At 38.8% G+C, this 25,571-nt stretch overlaps 1 long non-coding RNA gene across 2 annotated transcripts in view; it reads left to right on the top strand.

The window, feature by feature from the left end:
• The window catches only part of LOC309538479, a 39,150-nt gene extending 19,238 nt beyond the window's left edge, over positions 1 to 19,912 (top strand). Inside the window, exons 2-3 of one of the 2 annotated variants that reach the window (XR_014222210.1) lie at positions 14,535 to 16,233; positions 17,120 to 19,912. This is a non-coding gene — a long non-coding RNA (uncharacterized lncRNA). Of the gene's footprint in view, positions 1 to 14,534; positions 16,234 to 17,119 lie in introns of those variants that run through there. The other variant, XR_014222211.1, reaches the window with a different exon arrangement.
• The last annotated feature ends 5,659 nt before the right edge of the window (positions 19,913 to 25,571 follow it).

The following is a 25,571-nucleotide window of genomic DNA, read 5'->3' as shown; positions in this document are numbered from 1 at the left end:
CGTGGGTGGCACTGTGGGTTAAACCACAGAGCCTAGGGCTTGCCAATCAGAAGGTCAGCAGTTTGAATCCCCGTGACGGGGTGAGCTCCCATTGCTTGGTCCCTGCTCCTGCCCACCTAGCAGTTCGAAAGCATGTCAAAGTGCAAGTAGATAAATAGGTACCGCTCTGGCGGGAAGGTAAACGGCACTTCCCTGTGCTGCTCTGGTTTGCCAGAAGTGGCTTAGTCATGCTGGCCACATCACCTTGGCCAATAAAGCGAGATGAGCGCCACAACCCCAGAGTCGGTTACAACTGGACCTAATGGTCAGGGGTCCCTTTACCTTTACCTTAGTATTGGACACTGCCCTTAGTGTTGAATCTAGTACAAGCAACAGCATGAAAGACTAGTTATCGGATTTTTTTTTATTTAGATACTTTTAGCCTAGAATATATTAATATCTGCTCATACTTTAAATTAATTAAATTACTCTTTATTAAAGGGTACTTACTGATGGATTCCCAAAGAGTGATCTTATAGAACATGAAGTGGTTCCATCCATGAAACTAAGCACCTGGTTCTATGGTGGGCCAAATACCTGAGGCTATCAGTGTCTGAGAGCCCCACATATTTTGTATCCTACAAACATACTAATCCAAGAATTAATTGCCTCTTCATTTAATCCAGTGCTGTTCAAACATTTAAACAGACTGTTATGTAGCTCTCAAGCATTCGTTCTTGCAAAACCAGAACAGAATATTGGAATAACATCTCTACGGTATTGGAATTTTGTTGTTATGAGGAGTCATAGGGTTCAGTGCCCTACATCCTTACAGTTTATTTGAAAGTTTTATTTGCTGGGGATGGAATCTGTCTATTGGCCCAATGAAATTGTGTTATGCAGAATTAAAGTATCAGCCAGTTTAATTATGTAAATGATATAAAAGGAGTTTACTCCCACTGAACCACAGGTTCATGCCAACTACTTAAATTCAGTATAGAGACATATGTACACAAGTTAAGCCCATTCACTACTGTAAGCATAGAAATGACATGTGCACCTTGAAGCAATTGCAGAGTTCTGTATTGGGTAGGTTTGCCATATTTCATTTTATTTTTGTTTTTGCCAAAGACATGGATTTTTTTTTTTTGCTTGTGTATGATTTCTTCCTAAAATGATTTAAAAGGGGGAGCGGAATGCTACATAGCATCAGTATTCATTCAAACTTTTTTAAAAAAGAACTCAAAACACTAAAATCAATATTTGTATGTTTAAATATTTCCTTGAATAGTATTTGTTTTCGTTGGATTGAAATGCTAAGCCCATTCAAGGCAAGCTTTCATCCTGTTGATAGGTACTACTTGTGTGTGTTGAAACAGCTGTCACAGAGAGTCAACACATGATGTACATTTCAAATGACCAAACTATCATGTAATAGTTGTCAACAGCATGTAAAACAAGCAAACAAACAAAAATCTGGCAGTGTGAATCCCTTTTAGTTCTCGTGCAATTCACAAAACTGAATTTCATAAGTAGTAATTCTCTTTTAGCTGTCAGACCCACTTCAGTATAAATGTTCACAAGTATCAGCATTTCAAATGTCCTTTTCTTTACTTCCCTGCATAAAAATCTAATACTTGCCCTGATAAGTGTGTACACACACTTTCATACATGTACACTAGTCCCATTATGTGTAAAATGTCAGCTTGTATGCATATTCCCTCCCTCCAAAGTTCCACTGCCCATTTTAGAAAGTTAACTGCTAGTTGCCCGAGGAATTGTCAACCCTAAATCCATGGTGAAGCAGTTTCCAGATTCACCATTGGCTCCCTATTCCACCATTTGGCCCCCCTTTGGAAAATTTATGGTGACCTGGAAAACCGTGCTCTGGAGACATGATAGAGCAACGAGAAGACTTCATTTCTATGTATTCTGAACACACATCCCAAAAAATCACATCTCTGGCTAAAAGGGCTGCATAAATTGGCCCTTGGGTTTATACAAAATTGTCTTACATTAACTGCAGCAGCAAGTGTCTCTTTAAGTAGGTCTACCAACATTAGCATCAAAGCTAATGGGCAGGAGAGCCTTGGGATTTTTCCTGCATAACAGAAAAAAAAAATACCATCTCCTTTCACTTACAGATCCAAAATCAATGAGATAATATATACTAGTATCTAGAGTGGTACCTCGGTTTACGAACTTAATCCGTTCCAGAAGTCCGTTCTTAAACTGAAACTGTTCTTAAACTGAGGCATGCTTTCCCTAATGAGGCCTCCCACCGCCGGTGCCCTTCCATCATTCAGATTCTGTTCTTATACCGAGGTAAAGTTTTCAAACCGGGACACTATTTCTAGTTTAGCGGAGTTTATCAACCAAATCGTTCTTAAACCGGACTGTTCTTAAACCGAGGTACCACTGTATTCCCACTCACTAATTCTGACTGAAATCCTGTACATACTTACTTGGGAGTAAGCCCCACTGACCAGACAGTGAGATTGCGTGGAAACATGCGCAGAATTGAATGGTTCGTATATTTTTTCTGGGATGGAAATGACTGTATCAAATCCTTTCATTTAGCATTTGTTCCTCTGTCCTCTTTCTGTATGCATGTACGTATTAGTATAAACACAATAATGTGCTGTACTATGTGTAACCATGGGCTAGCATAATATCCTAAGGATACAATCCTAACCATGCTTACCTGGAAGTAAGTGCTACTGAAATCAAGGAAACTTGCTTCCAAGTAAACAAGTTGGAGATTGTGCTGTAAAACTGAGTCATTCCAATTGGCACAGAACCCGTGAATTCTTGAGGGTTATATTGACATTTGTACCAGATATATTATTACTTCAGGAAGGCAATTACAGTTCCTTTAATAGCTTCACCCTATTCACTTCACTGTATGAACACCTATGGAGACTGATTAAAGAAAGCAGGAAACTATTTAGACTGCTTTATACCTAATTTGGCTTTAGATATATCATAAACAGTGTGATGTTTTTCTCAGTGGATTCTTACCTTAAGGATATAAATGGTATTTAATAATATGGTTTTTTGGAACTTGGCTACATTAATGGGAGAGGTTTAGACTTTCTTTTCTATTTTCTTGTGAAAAATTGACACACTAATGCTGACTGACACCTGTCTAAATCATAGATACACATATCTGAGATTAAATTTGTAAGCATTAACAAAAAACAACCCAGTAAGCTAAGAAGGCTAACAGCATTCTGCTAATAAACAACACCAATGATGGTATCTTGATAATGCAGGATCTGCTGGTAGAAATCTCCTGCAATTTAGGCAATTTTCTTTCTTCAAATATATATTAGAAACCTAATGTTAAAACAAGAAAATTGGTTAAACTTGTTTTTAATTTATCCAACGATAATGGTAAATGTAAAAAAGCAACAACCTAGCGACTTGATCTGAAGCATTAGTCCTAAGAAAACATTTGATTTTATGGAGGTAATATGGTTCCTCCCCTGTAAATAAAGAAAAGATATATATATAGTTTTGTTTAAAAAAAGAAATCCCTCCCAATAGTATGAAACAGTTTCAAAACCCAGTTCCTTCCCTTTTTGAGTAGTCCCACATAGACAGAGTTTAAGTACAGTACACCATAACTCGATGTTGCTTTTATTGAGAAGCAAATGCATATAGCTAACAATATTTTTTTTGCATTAAATAATCTTATGGTAAAAATAAGCATGATAATATAATATTGATAGACATTTTTAATCATAACAGAAAAAGTTAAATCTTATATAAAGTTAAAGGTTATGAATTGTCCCTTATTTATAAAAAGCCAGCATCTGCTGATATATAATTTTAAAAAAGCAATACAGTACTTCATGCCCATTTATAGTTTTTAAAAATGTGTTCTCATATGGCACATCAAACATACAATATATAATTGGCTTATGGGTATGTTCCAGCCATATTAAGCAGTGATAAGTACCATTGGTTTCAATAGGAAACATTCACAGCTTCTGCTGAACTCTCTAGTTGAAACCAATGGGGATTAAAATTCTTTAATTATGATTGGATTGTGCTCTTTGTGTTTCTTTTGCTACTATTATAGTAGCACAGTGCAAAATTACTTTAAGGCTGCAATCCTATACCCACCTGCCTAGGTGTAAGTCCCACTGAACTCAGTAGGGCTTACTTCTGAGTAGGAATGCATAGGGTTGCAGTACAGCTGTATTTTACCATTCTATAGACTCTGTATTTTTTTAAAAAATTAATTGATATTAAGAATTGAAAATGAAATTGCAACTGAAGCAATATTTAATATTCAGACAGAGGCATATATATTAAGCAGTAGAAAAATATAATAGAAATAATTAAAAATAAAAATAAGGAAAGCTACCTACATAAATGGACCAAGTAGCATCGGGCAAATTTTTTGCATCCAGTTGTATATTTACACTTACATATTTTAGATTCATGGAAAATAGACTTCAGCCCTGTGAAGTAGCTTACACATACACAGCAGCAGCAGCAGCAGCAGCCACAAGCACAATAAATTCCTAAATCACACCTGCCTTTTTGCTGCTTCAGAATGTAGTTATTTCGGTCCTGCCTGCATATTCCCCCCTTTTCATATGTGAATTGTTGTCGGTTGAATCTTAGAGGAAAAGGCTATTCTCTGAGTCTCAGGAAGCTGTGTGTGTGTGTGTGTGTCCATAAGGGAGGCTAGGCTGGTCATCTTTCCACATATCTCTGCTAACTGGGGTCCTTCGCTGAGCTCTTTAGAGGGAAAAAGAACTCTTATAAAATGCATATTATTTAAACAGCCAAACACCTATGCCAGGTATTCCACCGCTTCCCCACCCCTAGAATTTGTTACATTCATAACTTAACTCTGCCAAAAAGGGATTGCTGGAACACATTTAAAATCAATATTTAAGACACAGCTTGCAAGTATCCTCAAAAAGAGTTTATTTTCTTTGTTCTGCAGATTCCCAAACTCCCCATCCTTCCTTGAAAATAGATCACACTTGTGATTTTGACATCTTGTGCACATTGGTGGGTTTTTTTTTCCCTTTTAAAAATATTACACGGAACAGGATATGTGTAGAACCCCTCTATAAATAATGATCATAAGATGCATTTGCATTTCAAAACTATAATAGTAGCACTTTTTCACTGCTGTTCAGAATAGTGTACAATTCAGTGAAAGTAAGCTATTAAATGTAGCATCGCTTTTTTTCAAAATGTTACACGTATTATAACAATATTTAATTTGATTGCATAAGGGACAATTATTTTTATATGAACTGTGGTAGTATTCTGACAAATACCATTATTATTGCAATACTATTTTGATAAAAAAATAGAGGGGAGGGTAAGCTGGAAACAAACCCACACTTAAAATAATATAGATTGCTTTGGGACACAAAAGGAAATATGTTCATCTGCAAACCTTGTCCTTATAATAGAGTAGATTTGATGCTGCAGTATTAATTTTCATATATAACCTTTACATTTTGTCTGTGCTGAATGAATCTGGGCCTTATTTTCATTTTCATGAAACACTAAGATTTGCCGCTTGGTATAGTATTCCCTCTATAATGCATCTTAGTTTAATTCACTCTTAGTGAAACAACAAGGCTCACTCTGGAGAGCTCCTTACAACATAATTTAGCCGGACCTTTTCTTAGTAAAGGTTTTCTGGTTTTCATTTTCACTTCATATTCTCAAATAAAAGATCCTTTGTTGTCTACCATTTGATTGGACTTAATGAAAAACACTCCATTTTAACCTAACAGTATTTCCCTTTGAATTTATTATATTTAAGGACACTGTCAAAAATCAAGCATTTAATCTCAGGTTTTTATACTTAAAATTATATTACTATCATATGGCTCAGCAAGGTGATGTAAAAAGGGCACCGAGGAGATTTAAACCAAAAGTCGAGTAAAAAACCCCAAAACAAAACCCCACCTCATTTTAATATGAAACTAAATACTATGGCTAATGTGCAGATTGGGTATGGTAGTTGACTTTAAAGACTAACATGTGACAGGGTGCCAACAGCTGAATTGTGCAGTATTGACTAAACGAGGTTCACTGATTTGTATTGAGGCTAATATCTTCTTTAAACAATTCCGTGTAAATTGTGCGTATAAAGTCATTGGAAGCTGTTTCTCAGGACAGCATCTCCGGCTCGGTACCTGCTGGAGTGAGGAAGATAATCAATAGAGAGAAATAGAGCTGAGCATGAGACTAGGAAGCTTCAGAGCAGTTAGTGCTGATAAAAGTAGATGATGTCAATATTTGGGAATAACACAACTCTAGGATAACAGACAAAAGAGAAGTGCATATGTTGGAGAGTGTTCAAACAGGGGCAGAATTAATGCATAAGTGGCAGCTGATGCCCCAGGCTGCAAAAGACATTATTTATTCCAGGTATTGTTAAATTCCTGCCGAAACACCAAGGCTCAGGATAGTATATTAAAAATTCTATCTCCACCAATAAGGAAGCAGGATGGAGCTTTTGTGTGTGTATATATATATATGTTTAGACTCTGCCTAAGCTATGAACCAGTTGCCAAAGTCAAAGCATCTCAAGATCTGAGTCTTGAACTAATAAAACAAAGAATCCCAGAAAACTGTTTTGTGAAATAAAAGTCCCTAGTTAACTTTCTTTTTGGGGAAATGAACGTTTGCAAACTTGGGAGACACAAGGCAGAAGTTGACTCTATACCTTTCAGTGTTGATCCTTGGCTCTTGGACCCTTACCGTTTTTTCATGTAAATATTATTTCAAACAGACAAAATGGATTCTCCTGCAGAATCATAACACCATGAATTCTTTTAACCCTGGTCTCCTCGTTGGTACTGAAGTAATGGTATATTTCTACTAATTTAATAGTGGAAATCAGTTTTCCTCTTGCTGTCAGGTGATGAATTTTTGTTCTTCTGTGCTGATCTTTCTGTTGATGTATTATGACATAGTCTGTCAACATGAACAGATATGTGAAGGGGAGATTGGATGACTGAGACTTACAACCTGAATAAGGCTGCACTTGAATTTTAAACATGGATATCATGTTAGGATACAGAAAGTAGGAATGTACGCAGTAAAGAATGCTATTATTTTGATGTAATTTAGGCAAAAGCAAAACAGGTGGGCTATGACACGCTTCTAAAAGCAGAATGGATGAGGTAATCCCGAACCACAGGCATAAAAAGCTCTCCAATCTAAGTTAATAGCTACTTAAAATCAGGATTTGTGAAACACATCCATGTACAGAGAAAATTAAGCCATGCATATATGATGATGGTTAAGCATAGCTATTTACAAACAAATAATTTTTGTAATGTGAATCATTCTGTTGTCACATATGGTTTTATTATTTGGTGTTAGATCTGGATTACATCAAGTAGGTGATTACTGTGTCAGCTAGAAAGGTCAAGTTCCATACCTTTTATTTTGAGCCACCATTAAGCCTTTTTATAAAGACACATGTGCCTGTACTCTGTCTGTGTATGCTTGTGTACGTGCATGATCTCTTCCCAACCCCCCTTGACAACACACACACACACACACACACACACACACACACACACACTTACTTTCATTTCAGGTTAACCTGTCCTATACAGGGAAGCTGCATGAATAAAAAACACAGTACCTCAACAGCTCCTATTTTTGTAAGATGTACAATATGTGTTCTGAAAACAGTAATTATTTTTATTATGAATACCACTAAAAATGGAACGAAACATCAAACACGAAACCTAAAAGCATTCAAGAGAAAACAGTATTTGCACTGAAAAGCCATAAAACCTTTATAATTTTTCACAAATACAATTTTGTTCAGGTTACTGAAGGTTTTCCCCCCTCTGTTTCTTTTCCACATATACCAACTTTTCTTCTTAAATTACTGGGAAGTAAAAGATCCTTTCTTCCTGCACATCTGTAAAGAAGGCTTTATTTTAAATAAAGCCTGTATCTTTATTTGTAAGACAAAGTTAAACATTTTTTTAAGACCTACCCTTCAACTAATTTGTTAATCTTGTGCTACTTTTAGCATTTGTCACACATATAGACCAGGAAATTGGCTCCATCTCATTCTAGTTCTGTATTGAATTAAAAACCTCTACTGAAAAGAAGAGCATGATGTGAAGAAAGAATAAATTTAGGCCTTTCTTTAGTAATGCACATATATTTCCATACATTTCACATCCTAAGGGAGCCCACAAATGAATTCAATAAATACAAAACTATAAACTATACATCCAAGAGAAGTGATTCCTCATATTCAAAATTCTTTATATGGGCACAGCTTTGAACAGATTAAAACTCGAAGAGAATCTACAGGAATATTTGGAAAGACCCAAAGCCCTATATCTTAGGGTTACCCATTTATAGGTATTATATGAAAGTGCTAGATGGCTTGGATCAAAAGAAATTAATGGGTGGAACCTTAAAACTGACAAAATGCTACTTATGTCTTGTCCAACTAGTCCTACCTTAAATATCCAGGTGAGAGGGGGGCCATATAGATAACCATTTATGTGGAAGGTTGGCTATTTTCACCATCTATATTAAGGTCAGCAAAAAGAGTAGTTTATGGGTAAAGGGCAATAATAAAGAGCTAGACTTTAAACATGATTAGCTTCGGCTGGGGAGGGCGGGATATAAATAAAATGTATTATTATTATTATTATTAAAGTTCTGTTACAATGAAATATATACCTCAGGTGAAGAAAATTACCCACGTCTCCTAGGATGATAGTCTTGCTGGATGTGTATTTTACCATATTCAGAATATTTGTGATTTTTTACTTCATTCTGCGAAAACAGTGCAATAGATTTATGAGCGTTTGACGGAAACAAGGGTAGGAAAGATTATGGCATACTTGTTTAGAAAAAATGAATGGAAGATTTTTGATTTATACTGACATATATCTAGATGGAACTATAGTTTGCAAATTGCCTAGAGCACCCATCTTATATTAAGAGTTTGATGGGTGGAGAAATATATATATGTACATTCTAAAACATTTTAGGAATGCCAGTGTTGCATATGCAGCTGTGATTATTATTTTTTAAAAGAATTTTCTAAATTCCCCCTTCATCACTAGGTTTCCATTGTGCAGTCCTATTTTTAATGCATTTTCCAGTGAACAAATTCTGCAGTTTGAATAATGTCGGAGATAAATGTTTACTGCATTCACAGTAAAAATTCCGTTTAGGTACTTTCTCCTTTGATCAGACTCACTGACACTTTATCGTATATTCTTCCAGTACAGGCTAACAAAAGAAAGATTAAATAACCTTGGACGCAATCTGCTGCACAGTGTTCCCATACTGGACCCACTGAAAAGATTCTGTGCAACTACCATGTGCCAGTGGCGTAGCGTGGGGGGTGCAGGGGGGGCCGGCCGCACTGGGCACAACATCTGGGGAGGGGGTGTGGAAGAGACTCGAGTGCTAAAATCCACGGGTTAGGGGGCGCAAATTACTTGCCTTGCCCTGGGTGCTGACAACCCACGCTACGCCACTGCCATGTGCAATAACTTATTAATGCTTTTGCACAATATGCATGCAAGAACTTCATGCTGAAGTTCTTTCATTCCCCTTGAAGACTTTTAGTTTGTATGCTATCTGCTAAAGTCCCTAAATATCTGGTATTAATTCATACTAGCTTAAGTAGAACTGTTACACCTAACTCTCCCCAGGAATGTTGCAAGACATGCAGCTGAAGGATAACTCCTGACAAGTTTTGGGAGGATGCTAAACTAAATTTTTTACATCTGTCTCAAGCAAGCCCAATCTTTATTCTCCCTTTACACATAACTGGCCAAATGATACAATCCTTTAAACTACCGCAGAAAGAATTTAGGGTTGTGGTAAGTCAGTGCAATGAAACAATCAGAATGCTTTCCAGTGTAGTGGTATTGTTGTGCCAGCAACAGCAGCTATCACAAGTTTATCACAGGTGCAGCATGCAAAGGTGATGTATAGGCAGCACACTTCTAGATAGAGATATTAGTTTGATGAGACTTAGGAATTTAGGAAGATTGATGTGGTGGTATTCTGAAGACATTTTGGCTAGTTTGCTATCTGCAATGTTGATGGAGTGCAGTGCTCTTAAAAGGTAGCTGTATTCTTTTATAATGGGACATAGCAATGGTGATACTCAAAGGACCTTTAGAAGTATGCCTATGTATGACATCAGGATGGCATATTGTTTTTAGAATTTGCAATTGTAAACTACAAATTATAGAAGGTATATTTCGTTAGGGCACATGGCAGGGAACAGCAAAGCAAAAAATGTCACTCAAGAAAGTTATGCTTTCAGGTATCTAATTAGCATCAGATGATACCAGGTATTTTAATGTCAGCACCTGTTATACTCTATTTTATTTTCATAGATTTGTGATTAAAACGTTTTGCACATACCCTGCTGAGGTTTCTATGTGTCTGTATATCGATACTTAGTCTAACTCAAGGCGATACAAATTGTTAAGCGACAAAAGGGACAATTGGTTGCTGAGAAAAATCATCAGACTGTAATTCAAAAACCAGATGAGGTAGAGTACTTGGATTAAATCAGATGTGCAGCCCTATTTCATCCTAAATGTGTTTATTTAGAAGTAACAGCACGTAACCATCCATGTTTACTCAAAAATAAGTCTGACTGAGTTTAATGGGTCTTCCCTCTAAGTAAGGATTATAGTGTTACTTCTGAATCCAGTGGGTCTTTACTTCTCATAAACTATGCCAAGAATTGTAGCTGCAGATCATATTTATTTACTAGAATGTTATGTTCAACTAAAATTGATTTGAGTTACTTCCAAGTAAATGTGTTTAGCAATTGCTTCTGAAATCAAGTCCTCTAATTTTACAGACCTAGTAGGCTATGCTGCACAACTATGATCCTATCACAGTTTATTCCAGAGTAATCCTATATAGGTATAACAACAACTGTGGAATAGGCGAGATTTAAGATTGTATACTGCCCAGCCCAATCCCAAACATATTTACTCAAAGGTAAGTGCACTGATGAGGGACGCGGGTGGCACTGTGGGTAAAACCTCAGTGCCTAGGGCTTGCTGATCACATGGTCAGTGGTTCAAATCCCCGCGGCGGGGTGAGCACCCATCTTTCGGTCCCAGCTTCTGCCCACCTAGCAGTTCGAAAGCACCCTTAAGTGCAAGTAGATAAATAGATACCGCTTTCTAGCGGGAAGGTAAACAGCGTTTCCGTGTGCTGCGCTGGTGCTGGCTCACCAGAGCAGCTTCGTCACGCTGGCCACGTGACCCAGAAGTGTCTCTGGACAGCGCTGGCCCCCGGCCTCTTAAGTGAGATGGGCGCACAACCCTAGAGTCGGACACGACTGGCCCGTACGGGCAGGGGTACCTTTACCTTTACCTTTAAGTGCACTGAACTCAATGGGGCTTACTTCCCAAGTATGCACAGAATAATTCCCTTAGTGGGCAATATACTTAGGAAGTAAGCCCCATGGAAGACACACATCTTGTGTGTTTTTCCTTTTGAAAATAATGGTTTGACATTATAAATATATGGTGAATTTGCTCTTCCATCTTCCTGTATTGCAGAGTTTTCATCTACTTTATTTATGAGTTACAGAGATCTTTTTTTTAAAGTAATAGTCATCTGCATATGTTATGGCAAGAAACTCACATGGGTCTTTCCTAAATTATAAGCTTGACAGGGCATGGCAAAGAGTGTCATTCCAGAGGTTTGGAGAGTGCTTCACGCACTATAGGTGCCATCAGCTAGTTTTTTTTTTATAACTCTAATAAATAATTGGTGGTTGTTAGCGATAAGCAACAATCATTAGCATGACTTTTCTAGCAAGCCAACAAGCAATTAATCTCAACATCAGTCCTTCACATTCTCTAAACCAAATCACAGTCTCTTAAAACAGCTAGTATCTTCTGCTGTAATAATATTTCCATTTGGGATGACTTTGCCTTTTCTCCAGTTCAAATGGTACTAATGCTTCAATGACCAAAACAAATGTAAATAATTTCTCTGGTTTGGTGGTAAGTTAGGAGCCACCTGACTCAAGCCTCTGAAACTGCAGGCACATAAAACAAATCTGGGGGGTGGGAAATGAAACCAGAATCAATCCAGTTTGAATATTTAACAAACTAAAATGAAAGTTGTGTTGTTGCTTAGCTGCACAAACACAGAGCATGAGATTGTGATTCTGTGAGAACATTGCACCCGTCTTGCACAGGCCAGCAAAAGGACAGTTACAATGAAACAAACTCAAAAACAAAAGCCCCCAAAGGGGCAAGGATCATTTATTGTAAAACTGTCTAGCGCCTGAACCTAAATACATCATGAAACCTAAGTGAGAGAGACAGTGTGGTGTAGTGCTTAGAGTCTTTGTCTCAGGGTTCTGCCACTTCTCAGTTGGAAATTTTGCTGGGTAACATTGAGCCAGTCATCCTCTCTCAGCCTAACCAGCCTCAATGGGGTTTTGTCAGTCACTTTTTACATGTGTGTCCAGGCAATTTGCAAACATATAATAAAAACAGTGAAACGGGATGAAAAACAATACAAAAGGAATTACCTAAGGAAGACACCTTTTCATCCACCTGGAAAGGCTCGTCAAAACAAAGATGTATTTAATTATTTCTGGAAAGTACAGATCATGGGCATCTGTTGTAGTTCAACAAGAATGGTGGGCCACAGATCAGAGTCATACCCAATGAAAGTTCTGCTCTGAGCTACTGTAGAACTTTATAGTCATTGCCAGGTTTGCTGTGGATGCTGGTGATGTGTTTATTTTGTTGTGATGAAGGTGGTATAGATATGTTTTAAGTAAAACAAAATAAATGTGCATTACTTTGCTTACTTCCAAATGATGTAAGCCATCCCTGCTACGTTTGCCGTTCCTCTTGCTGATTTTGCTGAGTGAGGCCCCGGACCTCTGCCCCCAAAATTCTGCTCCAATGATGTCAATGCCATTAACAGTCATTATGGTGACATCTCCATAAGACGTGTTGCTTGATTTGGAGGGATGTCACTGGGAAAGAGGAGCAGCAGGACAGAGCTCTTAGCAGTAAGGCAGAACGAGAACAGATGAGCAAACTGTGTGCATTTATTGAAAATGTTTGTACCCCACATTAAAGTTTATTAGAACATTATTAGTAAAACTGAAAACCATGAATTTCACTTAGCAAAATTTTTCATTGTCCTTCAGTAAAATATGGAAATGTTGACTGCAGTCCTATAACATGTATTCTCAAAAGTTAGTTGCATTGAGTTCCACTTACTTAGGAATTCATGGCAAGCAGGCATGGGAGTGCAGCCTTAATCTTTTTCACTAACAAATGCAGGTTCCAGTGTTGATAAGTTAAAATATAAATATGAATTTCCATTTTCAGTAACATCCTTGCAAAAGCTTAGTACAGAGACCCACTAGATAAACATTCACACAGTGAGCATAATGGGTAAATATTTATGCTTATAGAAGTTCTGACATCTATTGTCATTAGTGCATCCAAGAGCATCATAGCCATGTTCGACAGCCCGAGTAGCAAACATGGAGCTGTTCAGATGTTGCTAGACTACAACTCCCACCATTCCTGACCATTAGCTGTGCTGGCTGGGACTGATGGGAGTTGGAGTTTAACAACATCTGGAAGAACACATATTGCCTACCGCTGATGACTATGGGAATGGGTTCATAGCACAACGCCTTCTCCCAGGTCTGTGTAACTTATGCCAACTAAATAGTTTAGAAAGGACAGTAATATAGGGTTTTAAGGCCTTTAAAAGTTGGGTGCGGAAGCAATGCATAGCCTTTGGTATCACAGCAGCTACAATGAGGTATATGATTGATGTGTATAGCACATCAAGTAATTCATGTTTACAGTCTATGTCTGGGATTCTGAGACAGAACATTCAAACACAAGGGAGAACTGCATGCAGCCAGAGCTTCATTTTACTTTGACTTTCTCATATCGGAAGTAGGAAGCTACTTTTTAAACTGCTCATTGGGTTTCTTCAACAGGCAGAACTGCAGAGGTGTAAACACAAACAAAGCTCCAACTGTAGACCTTGTTATGTTCTATGCACCCATGTCCCTTCTATGTATTCAAGAGAGTGTGAAGACATTATCTCTTGCATTTATCTTAAATTCAATTCATCTTAATTTTTTCTTTTATTAAACCTAGCGTTTTTTTAAAAAATACAGGGAAAAAAAATTGATGCTACATTAGTAAATCAGATTATTATTACTTTTAGTGCTTCCCCTATTCAGGACAGTTTCGTATGAAGTAAAGATATCAATGGCCAACAGTGTGACATAAAGAGGGTCACCTGATTAATGCAACTAAATGAAGGAACAGATGGCAATGGCAATACCTTGTTTTTTGCGACACCAATGAAATATATCTGTGAGACCACTTTGGAGCAGTATGTTTAGAAGAAAACATGAATTTTTCTCTCTTTACGCTACCAAAACAACATCAGAAGATTGCTTCTGAACTGATGTTTCTCCTGTTACTTGTGCATTGGTTTGTAACTGCCCTGTGTTTTTCTTTTATCTACAGGTATTAGAGAAGCATGGAGTGGCCAGAAAAATGTCCACAGCTCAAATATGGAGAAGTCTTATTGCCAGCAGCTTGGAAACATTTTGGGACGTATTGCAACAACTCCCACCCCCCAGCAGTGACTTAAGCTGCAAAACTACTAAAAGAAATTGTAATGGAAAACCATGAGGAGATATCAGGCATTGAAATAAAGAAGAACTGCTGTTATCTAAAACTTTTTGTTAGTTGATTTGATAATGTGTGCTTCTTGTAAAACCAAGCTAATATAATTCCATGTGCTACTTTATGCTTTATGGCGCCATGATCTGCTTGTGAGCTTCCTCATAGCCATTTGCTCATAAGGACATTGCACATTTCCTCACAACTAGCACCACTGAACTCAATAGAATTTACTTCTGAGTAGACGTGTCTAGGACCACACTTTTAGCCATCTTAGAGACTATGTGCAGAAAGGCAGGACACATTTGATTAATAAAATAAAAAAAGCTTTCACTAGCTTTGACCTACAGGTATATATATCTATATACATCCATCACTTAGATAATGGGAGACTAGGAAAGTGTAATGATACCTTCTCTGGCTGCAGAACACTACTGGCATTGCTTTAAATGACTCTCTTTGCTTGTGCATTTACTCAGATTATGATAGGGCAGTTCATTGTGGGAACATAATACAAACTAGAACATAAAATTGTACCATTCTAAAGTGGAAGGAAACCACATAGGTTATGGTAATAAAGACTTTTTTTAAAAAAAAAAGGAACTTGATGGAATTAGCTGTACGTCGCTTGAACTTTCTGTTATGGGTCAGATTCAGGAAGATAAATGAATCAGTAATGTGGCATAGTAATGTAACTATCTTGATTGTACAAGCAGCAGAGCAAGTGAGACAACACAATATCTTTACTAGAAATCAGACATTTTACAGATATTTGAAACAGTGAAAGGAAGGTTCTTGGTGTTCCAAACAATAATAACCTTCTTTTAAAAAGATGGTATTACAAGTACCAGCTAATCTTAGACTAGTAGAATGGAGAGTACTTTAAAGCAAAGGGGAGAGAGAGAGAAAAGTAGAGAATATGCTAATTGAACTGTTTGTCCATGCCTGAGGAATCAGATTACTTCTCCACCCCAGTGCCCTACCAACCTAAATGAAGGTAGCAAAACAAGTTGTAACAAAAACACTTTTAAGCAAGGAAACAGAGAAAGAAGTGTAAGATCAGCCAGGCTCCTAATACACACAATTATTTTTGCATGCTCTCCTCTTGAGTAAAAGGGCTTAACCTGGACTTACACTACCAGTTCCAAAGGACCAGAAGCGTTTGGAGAGCAATGGAAGAGTTGGTCATGTGAATCAGCATCTGTACAATGACAAGCCCTTGGGTGCATATGCATCTTCTTCTGCCTTGTTCCAGTTAAGGGAAGAGCCTGTAACCTAGACTCACACTCCCAGCTCTCAGAAGATCAATGTATGGGCTATTCCTGTGAGTTGTATCTCTTGTCTAATTTTGTCTTCGTTGCCCTCTTTCTTCCTAGGATTCACCCACTTCCAAACAGTGGACTAGGAAACCCAGGACTTCTTAGAAATACAGCTTGCCTACCACTACTGAGCTTCCTCCATGCCATGCAGTCATGGGGAGCTATAAGATGTGTTCCAAAATATACTTTCAGGTTGTGTGGAGCAAGGCTCAGGGCTGCAGGTCAGTGAAGGAGCCCATCTTTTGCCTGCAAAAGGTCCTAAGTTCAGACTCTGGCATCTCCAAATATGGTTAGGCAAGTCTCCTGAGTGAAAACCTGATGAGCCATTGCTTGTTAGACTAGACAGCACTGAACTGTTGTTGTTTAGTCATTTAGTCGTGTCCGACTCTTCATGACCCCATGGACCAGAGAACGCCAGGCACTCCTGTCTTCCACTGCCTCCCGCAGTTTGGTCAGACTCATGCTGGTAGCTTCGAGAACACTATCCAGCCATCTTGTCCTCTGTCGTCCCCTTCTCCTTGAACTTCACGGACCAATCTCTAACTCAGTATAAGACAGCTGCCTATGTTCCAAACTGGGAAGCTCAGTAGGTCTGTGACTATGTGAATAAGATTCAGAAGCAAGTTCCAGGATTCTGTTGATATCATTCAAGTAGCCTCATCATGGAACTATAAACACAATTTCACTCTGTTTTCGAAAGAGACTTCTCACTAACTGGATTTGACTTAAGATTCACATGTACCTCAAATTCCCCCAAATCTCCTTCCTTACAACTCCTGGCCCAGCTATTGTCTTCTTGCAACATTCCATGCCCATAATGCCAGAGAGATTACATTTGACTTCACAGTTGTGCTGCAATCCACAAATGCTGTACTACTGCTGTCCACACCACAATTTTTATCACACGCCCATTCCTCACTGGATATTGTGTAGCTACCTGGAGCGTAAATTAATTGTGACTTCAGGTTAAGTAATTTACCCCAAGGCTCTCTCCCAGAGTGTGACAGAATGGAGAGCTAGCTGACAACATCTCTCTGAATGCAAAGGTTTTTATATAAAAATGAGCACCAAAGAATATCATGGTCTAATTCTGCTTCTCTTATGCAGGTGTGAAGTTTCATTGGCCAAACCAAGACTAGCTGAGTAAGAATGCTTTTAAGATGATTTGATCTTTGGAGATATACTATAGAACATGTTGGAAGTGGGCAATGAAAAATAATGCTCACATCTCATGCAATTTAAAAGGAAAATTCATTCCCCCTGCCCCCTCCAGACTTAGGTCCTGGTTTTTCAAACATAATGAATATCCAATAGCACATAATACATTTAACATGTTCTATTAACATCTGGAATGGTGGACTGTTAGTAATAAAAGAAACATCATTTTTTTGTTTTTTGCTAACAATGGTTCCAATCCATCCAAAGTTAAGACCTTCTTTAAAATTTCATCAGGGTAAAGTTAATCAAATAATTAATTTAAGAGAATCAGCCCTTTTTTCACTAGATTATGATTGGATGCTGGAGATACTCAGAGCTGGAACCTACTGCATGCAAACATTTGTGCTTCCTTTGAACGATGGCCCTGCTTTTTAGCACCAGCAACCTGACAGTCAAGGAAACAATATGAACACTCTTTAGCCTTATAGTTGTGCAAGTGTGGAAAAAATGTGCATGCGGATATAAAATGTCACAATATCCATACAATGCATGCCTTATACATGTGATATTGAATGCAAAGCCATTCTCTGGGGGTCTGGTTTTCCAAATCCTGTCACCAGGATTTTCTTTAATACTTTAGTCCAGTCTATTAGAAAAAATTAAATTCAAAGACTAGAGTGGTGGAAGTGAAGGGTGCAAGGCTCTGTGCTATAGGACACAGTACAAGTGGCAGCAGGGAGGGGGAGTCTGGAAGAAAGCATAGAACAATGTAAATGGTAGACATAGGCTGTAGCTGCTAGAAGCTTAAAAGTACTATTTCTAGTTTCTGGATAGCTAACCTTTTCACATTAGCTATCCAACTGTTCTTCACAAAACATGAGGACTATGAAATCTGGGCTCCAAAATCTGTGTATATCCTCCATCATATACTTTCTGAGATTCTGCGCATTAAAAATCTCTGGATATATCTGATTGCAATGTATCTTTGATTTCCCCCAGAATTTACTACCACCAGGCAAGAAGAAGTTCCAGTTGAGTATTTCCATTGGAACTCCACTCAGTAATTTGACAATATACAAAGAAAGTCAAAGACTTCAAACCCATGATAGGTTTGGATAGGTCTTGAATAAATATATAGTACAATCTCCTGAAGAACAAAAGAAAGAAGCCAGTCTGTACCATTTCTTTATCCTAAAAGCAATGATTACATTTTAAAAACACACACACACACACACACATATATAATATGTATGTAACCTTAGTTCCTGCTACATCTTCCTCTTTGATGTACTCTTAGTGGCTCTCAAATGGTGATTTCCCCCACCCCATTCCCCTCATCAACTGCTCCCACTGCTGTTCAGGCTGCATCCAATTTTTTATCTCATGAGTTCAACATGTGTATAGTTTGCAAGGCAGCATAAGAGTTTCTTTCTGTTTTGCATTAGTCCAGCTGGGATATTAATTCGTACAGACAATTTTATGTGAATGAATAATGCCAACGCATTTTCCATAGTTATCCTATATGCATGGCGTAAGAGCATATGGTCTTGCATGTAACTGAAGAAATGGCCATCAAACTGCAGCTGTATGTAACATTTCGGGCTTGGCATGTAGGAGACTTTTCTATCCTGCTACTCTCGTGAGCTTAGAATTACAGAACTATTTCAGATAATTCAGATCTAACATTAATGTCTATCTACGTAAGTACTTTCTTTAGCTTTATGAAAACCATGGGCTCAATGCTACACTTTAACTTCCAGAATTAGGGGCTGACTGAATATAAATGTTAAAATTGTTCTAGAATACACAACACTGTTATGGATCCTGAACTACAGATAGGCCACACCCACACTACACATTTTAAGCACTATGCTAGCTTTTCAACTGTCATGGCTTCTCCTAAAGAATCTGGGAGCTTTCATTTGTTTAAGGGGTGCAAAGAGTTGTTTTAGCACCCCTATTCCTCTCACAGACCTATGATACCCAGAGTTCCCAGAGAAGAGGGACTGATTGTTAGACCACTCTAGAAACTGTTTATAATTCTGCCTTGCAAACAAGGATTGAACTATGGCTTGCAATCTTGGTTTGTAGTCAGAAGTTAGAGCTGCTGTTTCATGGTTTGGGTGAAATGGGAAACTGTAGAGGAAGTGAAAAGGGGGAACGAATGTTCAGGTACCACACCAATAAACCATGATGATCAAATTGAGATTATTAAGAAGAGTCCTGCTGGATCATCAAATTGAGATTATTAAGAAGAATCCTGCTGGATCAGACCAAAATCTCAGCACCCTATTCTCACATCGGCCAACCAGAAGCCTATGGGAAGCCCACATACAGGACCTGGGTAAAACAGCACTCACCACAATTATGTATGAACTGGGCCATTGATTCAGCACATTCATTGCCTTAAATAATACCTGTAAAAATGAGAAATAGAGTTAGGTATCATCAGTGTACCAATGGCACTTCAGCTATCCATATGTTCTACCCTGTCTAGAGTCTACACAGTGGGAGGACAGTTGATTGCTATATTCATTAGCCAAACATGTTGATCATGAGCTGCCCATCATCTAATATCTGGAACAGGAACATCACTGAAATGCTGGTTTTTAAAATGTTCAGGTTTTTAAAATGTTGAATTCTTTGTCTTTCCCCTAAATGAGTATTCTTCTCTGTGCTGTGCTGGTGGGCATCTTTTGCATGGGAATAGCCATAGAGGCTTTTATTTTTGTGGATATTGTGACAGGATCAATCTTTTTTATTGGAATAAAAAACCCTGCATTTTTAAACACAACAGAGTACTTGGTTCCTCATGCTTCTTCTGGGTGTGGGTGTGTAACCTGTTCTTTCAGTAGACTTTCAGACTAAGTAGTATTACTGCAAGCTGTTGCATTAAAAATAATACAAGACGCTAAATAAAGGAAGATGGATATCAAACTACAATCAAGTAGTATTTTGAATCCATCAAAAGGAGAACGAGGTCTTTAGGAGCACGTGAGCATGGAAGGAGGCCACAAGAAGTGAATCCGTTCCAACAAATTATTTTGAAGTAGCAAAAAGGGGCAGTAATAAAACCAAACTTCCAGCCTATAAAAACAGATTCTCGGAAAATTGAACTCATTAGCTGTGCACTAGTAGTAGCTAACTCGTTTTCCTCTGCCATCAAGCCAGTTCAAGGCCAGATATTTCTTTCGACTAATATGAAAAACTAAAAGAGGGGGAAATATAGAATACACATGTGTTGCATGTATGAGTACCTAAGGAAAAAGACACTAGGACACACAGCTCGGTCATTCTTTTTCTCAATTTGGATCAAAGCTAGTTTGGGAGGGAATGTCTCAAAGCATAGTATTTCACAATAAATGACAAGATGGATACAGGATAGATGTGAACTGTGGTTAATGTTGTGTGTTATCTGCTTCCCAAACCAGCAGTGGGAATGCCCAGAATACTGAGCAGAGAGCTAGGCTTTTTTTTTTTTTTAAGAAAAAGAGGTGCCAGAACTCAACACGAACACCTCCCTTGTACTCTTATAACAGCAATGGCACCCACCTGATAACACCCTTAACAAACTTCAGTTCCCAGGTTTCTTCAGTGGAAGTCTTGTGCATTCAAGACGCTTTAAATGATGTGGATGTGACATTGTCAGATTTGGTTGACTAATTGGAACAGAATATGGTTGGCAATGTACAAACCAATGTGCATGTCCATTCACATTCTGCCCTATGAGGAGTTATGTGCAAAGAAGGCTAGACCACAGTGCTGGTCTCACAGGCAATACAAATGGAATTGGGCACAACAGTCCAGTAGCCTCAGTAATGTCCCTTTCCCACTTCCCTTTAGAATGAAGTCTGTGGGAGGTCCCGCCCACCCTAACTGATGTCATTACACAGCAAAAACTGGTTAGTAATGTGATGCTCTGTTGTTATCATGGTCAGTACGTGATCCCTTGTTGTTTGGGATCATAGTTTGTTTTGTTTTGTTTTTTAAGGCACCAATGCAGCGTCAAATCAAGGAAAGAATAACTATGCCCAGGGATTAAGCGGAAAGTGCACTTCTCTCTTTTGTTTTTGTCTTCTTCCTCCCAATGGTAGCTCTCACTTTGAAAGCCGAACCTCAAACAGATTTGGTACAGCACTACTGTCAACGGGAACATTTGTGGTTCTGATATCATATCCCCAGCTCTTATTTTCATGCTTCCTTTCTGATGTTGCAACATTGCTTGGAACAGAATGTTTTGCTTTGGACTTAAAACGCAAAAACCTAAGTAAGCCTTTCTTACGTACTGCTTCAAGATGAGTAACTCTGCAGGAAATGCTAACATTTCTATTTAATTGGACCAAGAGCTACCCTGAGCATAGAATAAATGAATTGATTAAGTGGTTCTCTTATTTCCTTATATTCATTTTACTGCTTGAAAAGACTCTGAGTGTGTATTGGGTTATAGCAAATTCAAAATAGCAGGCCACACTCAAGCATTTATTTATTTATTTAAAGCATTTCTTAACTACTCTTCGTCAGAATATTTCAAGCTGGTGTACAAAAGTGTGAAAACAATTCACACAATGAATAAATACAATGGATGAAATGCAACGCTGCATTCTTCTCATCATTCAATCTGTGCAAGATCCTCCAACCATCTGGCTGGAGACAAATTCAGAATGTGTGGAAAGGAAAAGGAGGGAAAGCCTTGCTGCAACAGCAGGTCTTCCATTGATGGGGCTGCTTAGACAAATCCTGTCCAATATAATTAAACAAAGTACAACAAACAACATAATAAAAAGGAGGCTAAAAAGTTAAAACGAAAACACAAAAATCCCTGCCTACCAAGATCAAGTAGATCCCTTGCTGGTAGGAACTTCCAGCATTCCATACCATTCCCGTTTTCTCCTTATAGGTCCACATTCATTCCAGTTCAGGTATTTGTTTACAGATGGAGACCCTTCACCTGAAAAGAGGTGACACTCAGGAGGAAAGGTTTACAGGGTTGAAATTATTCATCAGGTTTATTTTTTTAATCTAACGTACGAGGCTTGTCTACATATTATCACCTTTCTCATGAGCAAAGGCTTATGAAAATCTGATTGTTTTTAGTTTAATTATTTGTCCCTGCCCTCTTTCCCCTTCAGGGCCTTTTAAGCTACATGAAACTAAGCAATAATGTTCAGAGAGCAAAGATGGGGAGAGTGAAAACTAGTGACATTAATTCCCCATGAATTCCAGTGCAGATATACCAATGCAAACCCTATTAAAATTAATAGGAGTCATGTGACTAAACCTCCTTGAGACCTGAACCTCAAAGATCTGTATTTAATTTTTGATTTAAAAGAGAAATGAAAAGTATTATTCTGTGGCAATGATGCCTCATTGGCCTGTCACCTGTGTATTTTTTAGCATAATTCAAAGGTTACTTTGAAGAAAATGATCCGTTTCAAGCACAGAAGCAACTTTTGTATTAGAAGTCAAGGGTCATGAGGATAGTTTAATTAGTATTACAAATCTGAGTAACATTTTCATCTTAATACTAAAACGAGATGTAGTATCTGCAATCTACCCCTTAGCTATAATTTTAGACTTAAACATCCGCAAGGAATTCAATCAATAAAATATTTTTCATAGCAGTGAATTGGGCCTACTTTTTAATCAGACTTTTGTAAAAAGAAAAAAGAAAAGAAAAAAAGATTGACTATTAACAGAGTATTAATAAACCATTCTGTTAAATGGGATTTCTAAAAAGAGACTTGAATATAATATTATAGCATGCCAGTGAAATTTGGTGCAGTTATTTTTTTAAAAACGCTTTGAGCAATATTTATGCCATTCAAATGCAATGTAAAGGCATGAGGTAAACAAAGCTTTCATTCCTGTTCTGGCCTTATATTTATTATTATTGCAAGTTAATTATAAGACCTCATATAAGTTTTAAAGATTCAGTGATTATGTTTCCTTTTTATTAAACTTCGGCCAGAGGTTGTTATTCAGTTTTGTGCTGTTTTATTCTGTTTCTGTGTTGTTAACGTGCTATTTTACCCTGATTTAGTTTTTATGTGTATTTCATTTTTTGTTTTGCTTTTAGACTTTATTGTAAACTGCCTAGAGAATGTCAGTTATTGGGAGGTGTAGAAATGCAACGAACAAGCAAAAAGATAAAAAAATAGCAAATATGCTGGGCAGGATCCAGTGGATAAAATATTATGAAAAAGGCCTTTTCCCAATACGATTTCCGCATGCCATGACCGCCTTTTACTTGCTCTCCTCCAAATTAAGAAGTCAAATCGTAGCCTTCCTCTCAGGGGAGTTTCTGTAGCCCCCAGATCATTTTGTTGCTGAATGTGGTTGACTTGTTGACTGTCCGGAGGTCATAACAGGGCTTGGAACCTCCAGGACTCATTGCCTTGCTCTCAGTACTCTCTCAGGCCCTGTCCCTCCTTGGTAATCAACACCCCTTCCATGAGTCATTTTGCTTGGCTGGAGTGCATTCTTGAACTGTGATAATGCCTCTTGCTTGGTTGATAGGATAGATGAATCATAGAATCATAGAGTTGGAAGAGACCACAAGGGCCATCGAGTACAACCCCCTGCCAAGCAGGAAACACCATCAGAGCACTCCTGACATATGGTTGTCAAGCCTCTGCTTAAAGACCTCCAAAGTAGGAGACTCCACCACACTCCTTGGCAGCAAATTCCACTGTCAAACAGCTCTTAGTGTCAGGAAGGTCTTCCTAATGTTTAGGTGGAATCTTCTTTCTTGTAGTTTGGATCCATTGCTCCGTGTCCGCTTCTCTGGAGCAGCAGAAAACAACCTTTCTCCCTCCTCTATATGACATCCTTTTATATATTTGAACATGGCTATCATATCACCCCTTAACCTCCTCTTCTCCAGGCTAAACATGCCCAGCTCCCTTAGCCGTTCCTCATAAGGCATCGTTTCCAGGCCTTTGACCATTTTGGTTGCCCTCCTCTGGACACGTTCCAGTTTGTCAGTGTCCTTCTTGAATTGTGATGGATACCAGACAGATGTCTTCATGGTTTGTGATACCAGAAACCTCTGACTTTTGCATGACTGGAACATAGCCTATTGTACGAAGACAAGAGACACATCCACTATTCCACCTACTTTTGCCTCTGGCTCTGCCTACTTTTAAGAAGATCTCTAAATATAAGTAGAGCCCTACTGGGTCAAATCAAAGGCTCATCTAGCCCAGTAGCCTGTTCTTACAGTGGCTGGTCAGTTGCCTATGCGAAACCTGCAAGCAGAACATTAGTGCCACAACATGCTCCCCACTTGAGCTACCCATCATCTGGGATTCTGAGGCATGAGACCTCCAATACTTCAGGTTACCGGTTTTCAACCTTTTTGAGTCCACGGATCTCTTGACCAACTACATTCTTTCTGTTGCACCCCTGTAGGGCTCAGGAGCCCAGTTACGTCACCCTTTGCCTGCAGAGCTGGCAGCCTCTCAGCCTTTCTCGAATATCCTCCCTTGTGGAGTGTTCCCTCAGCCTCCTCTCCTCTCCTTGGGAGTCCTCTGGGCAGCTGCCGCCACCAGCCCTGCTCTCTGAGCTGCCCCCAAAAGACGTGCCTCCTTACACTGCCCCACAGGGGCCTGGGAAGCAACCCCTGGTCAGCCCCAGAGCCATCATTTGCCTGGGAGGCTGCTGCAACAAACAACTGAGGCAGAGACACGAGAGGGCATCAGACGAGGGAGGGAAGGAAAGAGGGACAGAGGCCAGTGTTGCCTGTGGCACCCTTGACCATCACTCAAGGCATGCCAGGGTGCCGCGGCACACTGATTGAAAACCACTGTTGTAGGTAATATAAGGAAATGGTAAAGGACCCCTGGATGGTTAAGTCCAGTCAAAGGTGACTATGGGGTTGCAGCATTCATCTTGCTTCAGGCTGAGGGAGCTGGCATTTGTCCGCAGACAGCTTTCCGGGTCATGTGGCCAGCATGACTAAACCGCTTCTGGTGCAATGGGACACCATGACGGAAGCCAGAATGCACAGAAATGCCACTTACCTTTCCGCTGCAGAGGTACCTATTTATCTACTTGCACTGCCATGCTTTTGAACTGCTGGGACAGAGCAACAGGAGCTCATCCTGTCGCATGGATTTGAACCACCGACCTTCCAATCAGCAAGCCCAAGAGGCTCAGTGGTTTAGACCACGGCACCAACCGCTCCCGTAAGTAGTATACAGCCATCATGGCTAGTAGTAGCCATCAGTAGCCTTATCCTCCATGAATTTGTCATCCAAAGTGGTGGCCATGACTATATCTTGTAGGAGAAAATTCCAGTTTATGTGCTGTGTAAATTATGTCTATTTGCTTGTCCAGGATCTTCCACCAAGCACCATGTGAGGGGAATAAAAACCTAACCCTATCCACTTCCTTCACACAT

Source organism: Podarcis vaucheri (assembly GCF_965113315.1).
Source record: "Podarcis vaucheri genome assembly, chromosome: 8".
In the NCBI taxonomy this organism is placed as follows: Eukaryota; Metazoa; Chordata; class Lepidosauria; order Squamata; family Lacertidae; genus Podarcis; species Podarcis vaucheri.
This window is presented reverse-complemented; position numbering and strand designations above follow the sequence as displayed.